The sequence below is a fragment of the Aedes aegypti genome, chromosome 1 (assembly GCF_002204515.2).
Source record: "Aedes aegypti strain LVP_AGWG chromosome 1, AaegL5.0 Primary Assembly, whole genome shotgun sequence".
Lineage (NCBI taxonomy): Eukaryota > Metazoa > Arthropoda > Insecta > Diptera > Culicidae > Aedes > Aedes aegypti.
This window is the reverse complement of record NC_035107.1, coordinates 117412259-117417142: the sequence shown is the minus strand read 5'-3', so window position 1 is coordinate 117417142 and position 4884 is coordinate 117412259. Positions and strand designations below refer to the sequence as shown.

General features: G+C 36.8%; 1 long non-coding RNA gene across 1 annotated transcript; it reads right to left on the bottom strand.

The window, feature by feature from the left end:
• Positions 1 to 2944: 2944 nt before the first annotated feature.
• On the bottom strand, positions 2945 to 4404 carry LOC110676790. Its single transcript, XR_002500723.1, has 2 exons — positions 3399 to 4404; positions 2945 to 3336 (listed from the first exon to the last, which is right to left on the bottom strand). It is a non-coding gene; the product is annotated as an uncharacterized LOC110676790 (long non-coding RNA).
• Between the last annotated feature and the right edge of the window lie 480 nt (positions 4405 to 4884).

Sequence of the window (4884 nt, the reverse complement as noted above, 5' to 3'; positions counted from 1 at the left end):
TCTGTGACACTGAATCCACAAGCAACGAAACCAGCTGCAGTCTCACAAGGTACAAACAAGACGCGCACAGGATTAAACCGATGAGCATTTCTCATGTGGGCTCTAAAAATCTTTGGACTAGGCTATGCTTGTAAGTAAATCTCGAGCCAGCGTGTAACTACATATCACTGACAAGAAGACGTAAAAATTGAAACAGAATTTCTTAAACAATCAATCGGTCAATTCTCAGTCATAATCTTGTGAGCATCTTGCACGAAATACCTACTATTTTGTTCAGCGAGACCTGCCTTCCCCATTAAACATTTAACAGTTTAACAGCCGACTAAATAGGTTGAAAAATCGGTCAATTGTTGCACCGACGTTTATGGAAGATTTACACAGGGATCATCCGAATATCACCCGATTTAATAGGGTGGGCCGACGCAATCCTACTAAATACATGAATTAATTGGTATTTTAAGTAAAATCCAAGCAAGTTGACCTACTAAACATCAGATTTCCTCGGTCACCCGATTTAATCTAGCGAAAAGTCAGTTGATCGCTGTGTTAAACTTCCATTAGTGTGGGTGCAACAATCGATCGATTTTTTAACCAATTTAATCGACTGTTGAACTGTAAAATGTTTAATAGAGTTGAGGCCTGCAGATGGCAGTAGTGTGAAATGTCAAACACGAAGAACAGCAATGCACGCGCCTCTGGTTGTGAAATTTGAAATGATCGTTAAATAAGTAGTCGTCAATATTTTGCCAGTGTTGCGTTTGTTTGTCTGTGCACATATGCTCCGTTTGTAGACCATCACCGTGGTAGACCGCTCTTTCTCTAGGAAGGTTAGGACAGAACAGAGCGGGTGTGTGGGCCGTTATTGAAACTTCAACCTGTTTGTGCTCGGGTTGAAGAAGCCATTTAGAGAAATTGTTTTCCGTTTCCTGTCATATCATCTTTGGCCAAATAACAACCAAGAGTATGAAACTGTTGCTACTTAACAGAAGAAGGTTATTGGCTTTCGAATAGGCATGGTCGATGTAACCACTAAGTGGAGGCAATTTTGTTCTGTTTGAAGGAAGGGATTTTGATCTTGTAACGGTGGGATGATTTATACGACATTATTAAACATTGAGTACCGTGAATCTTGGAATTTACAACACTTTTCAACTTCTATGGAATGATAATTTGATGGTTCAAGGATCAATCACAACATTGTATTAATTTGTTTGGAAGAGCTAAAATAATGATTTTATTTATGTATTTGGTTCTATATCAATTATCGTGATTGGAGCACGACAGCAATATAGAGCTTTGTAGCTTTTATGTGACCCCCATTGATAATATCAATGTGAAGTATCTTGCATATGGACTACGCAGGGCAGAAGCTAGTGTTACAATCCAAAATGAACTGAACTTTTATATCCGTCGATAGAATAATATGTTTATTATTAAGGACTTGACGAATTGTGACTTAATTTCAACTTTCAACCCAGAAAAGTAATCGAACATCTCAACAAAAGTCATGGGCTAAAGGAAAAGCTGATAAAACGGCTGGAAGAAGATATTAATGCTCTTGGTGAGACCGTTACGCTTGTCAACAACGTGCTGAACAAACTCATCGGATTGGAGTACGCTAAGGAGACTAGGCGGTCTGGCATCACGCATGTGAAGATCCACGCGCTTCTAAGTGCCCGCTGATGAAGAAGGCCATCGGCAAGGAAAAGGAAATTTCCCAAAGCAGAACCCGAGCAGAAGAAAATAACTACTGAATACCAAATTGAGTTATTCCATACCAGTTAATTTCCAATACTTACAACCTGAATGAGGTATAAACGAGCCCTGCATAAGAGGTAAAATACCTCAAATAATATCTCAAGCATATTCTACGAACACCAAACTGATAACTAGATCAGGTATTGTAATACCTCAATAATACTTGATGGATTTTCATATAAAAGTGAAATTTTTCAATAGTAGTTCAATACCTCCAGCAGTCCTCATCGAATACCAAAATGAAGTATTTTTTATTGTTTTAAACATTTTTTTCAAATACCATTATAATATCAAAATAAGGTATTGATAACTGAACAATACCTCATTGTGGTATGATACCAAAATATGGTATGTATAAGTTATTGCGAGTTATTCTTTCCTCCTCGGGAAGTCAAGCCATCACGGAGAACAAAATATAGTGTTCGTAATCATTTTTCCGGTCAATTTAACTATATTTTAAGGTTAATTTGGAGATAACTAAAAATATAGTTGAATTGACACTATATTGTTAAACATAACTATACCATATAGTTGTTGACAACTATATTTTTGATTGAATTTACAAACGTCAAACGTCAAAACTTAACTATATTTTAGTTGACTCAAAGTGAATTTTATTGAGTTTACAATATTTTGCAATGTTTACTCAGCATTTTGTTCTGCTTTATCAACATATCTGAAAAGATTCGGTGCTGCTTTATCGATCTAAAATACATTGCAAAAATGAAAACAAAGGGCGAGTCGACAAACTTGATATGTGGTCTCCCGCGTGAGAGGTGGTCATCTTAGCACCTACACTATTCCTTGCAAGTTAGAAGTAAGTAGATTTGTGAGCATGACTTGAAGTCTAGGGAGGTGAATGTTTCCGAATAGTGATAATTATCAAAAATTATAATTGTTATAAGTACCAGTTGTAAGATAAATATCTAATTCATACATTTGCAATTAAAATTAATTCAATTAAAAAAACTAAGAAAACAGATCAAATAAAAATTACACTAAATAAAATATTAACACTAAGAAATTTATATGATTATTTACATTTAATCCCTCTCAGGGTCTATCCGGGAGAATCGGTTATCTTCTGGGCGGACTCACTTCCCACACTAATTCAACCAAATTTAATTCACACAACAAAAGAAAGAAAATAAGGGAATCGTAGCAAAATAAATAATTACACTCTAAAGATTATAAAATTCGAATTCATTTGTTTAGTTTATTTAGTAATTTACGGGAAATGGGAATAGGGTTATTTGGGATTTTTTGCACTGCACATCACCTGGCGCCGGATGGCGGATCATTTGCCGGTTGCCAACTGCTGGGGGTCTTGTCGGACGAATCGCCGTTCGAACACTCCGTGATGACCCGATTCAATGTCGACTCGAGCTGGGCACCGGGCGCGCTTCTTGACGGGCGAGGGGTAGCGAACGGCCTTTCGTCGCGAACGGTTGAGGGGTGGTAGGCGGTTTCGTCGGTACGTTCCAGGGCTGATTAATCGGCACAATTATCACTGGTCAAAACCCCGCGAGGGCTGTAACTTTGGACCACTCGCGTCGCACAACACTTGAAACTTTGTTCCTGCGAAGAGGATTAACTTTCTTTAAATCAACTTAAGGTTTTAACGATTTGAACTTTGTTACCGAAAAGAGGCTTTTGCCTTCACCAACATTGGCTTTTAAGCAATTTCATGATGCTGCAAAATCTATGTCCGCGGAACATTTCCCGGGAGCGGTTTGTTTTTGCGCAGTTGGTAATGCGCGCCATGTTATTTTAGTGCAAGGAGGAAGGAATGACGATGTAGGGTTTTATGGGAGGGAATTTGAATTCAAATTTTATTTACAGATTTCATATTTTATAGTAAGGGAATAGTTATATACAAGTATTTACAACTTTTATAGTAAGGGGATAATTATTTACAAAAAAGACAAAATATAAACAAAGAATAAATATTTACATAAGAAAAAGAAGAAAATTAATATTGGGACCTATCTCAGAGGTAACAATTATCCCGGACTGGGTGAAAAAAAAAACAAAGTTTTTTTTTTGTTAGGAATAGCAATATTCTAAAATTCAGTTTACAGAACAATATTCTAGTACAAGTTCTCTCCTCTTAAAGATTTACATTGATTTAGGGAAATGATTGATCCTAAACGGCAATTCTTTTTCGCAAAATCACTTAAATCTCTAAGAGTAAGCCTGCTTCTATCAGAATGCTCTTATTCGGTTTCCTGATTAGACTATCGAATTCAAGTGATGTCTGGATTGAATGGTCGCAAAACAGTTCTCTGCTCTTCGAATTTTAACTGATCCTTCGCAATGATTGTTCCTAATGCGGCAAGTGCTGTTCCGAGGGATCATGCAAAATTGGAAGAGTGAGGCTGGCTGTTGCGTGATGTGGTGTCCCTTTTGATATCAAAACTCATGAAATACTGGTTCCTAACGTCAAGCTATTAATGGGATCCGAAGGCTGTTGATTTTTAACAAAGTTATCTTCTCTTACTAATTCACATTGATTTGCAGCAATGATTGTTCCTGAACGTCAAGTGCTTTTCCTGCAAATCACTTGAATTACCAAGAGTGAGCCTGCTTGGACAAAAATCCTAGCCTTCATTTCATTTAGCTTAGATCGCGAGTTACCATGAGTTCCAAATCTATCTAAAATATCAGAAAAAATAGATTAACTATGAGACAAATTTCGATTACTAGCTCTCTGCTATTTGAAATTTAGTGTAATTTAGAGAAATGATTGTTCCTAGATGTCAAATGCTTTTCCTCTAAATTATTTGAATTTTAAATAGTGAGGCTCACTAGTAGTTGAATCCGTTCATCATTGTAATCAATACGATTAAGAGGGATCTGCGTGTCGAGATTTCGTCAACTTCGAATGACTTATACGATTGTAGTTCTCTGCTTGCTGAAATTCCGTGTAATTTAGAGCAATGATTGTTCCTAAACGTCAAGTGCTTTTCCTCTAAATTATTTGAATTTCAGTTAGTGAGGCTCACTATCAACAGTATGAGTCATTCATTGTCGCTCGATCTGGACAGGTGATTTGTCCCGAAGTATTTCAATTAGGTACAACCAAATATGCAGTTTTTGAAATGCCATAAGACGCAAAACCATGGA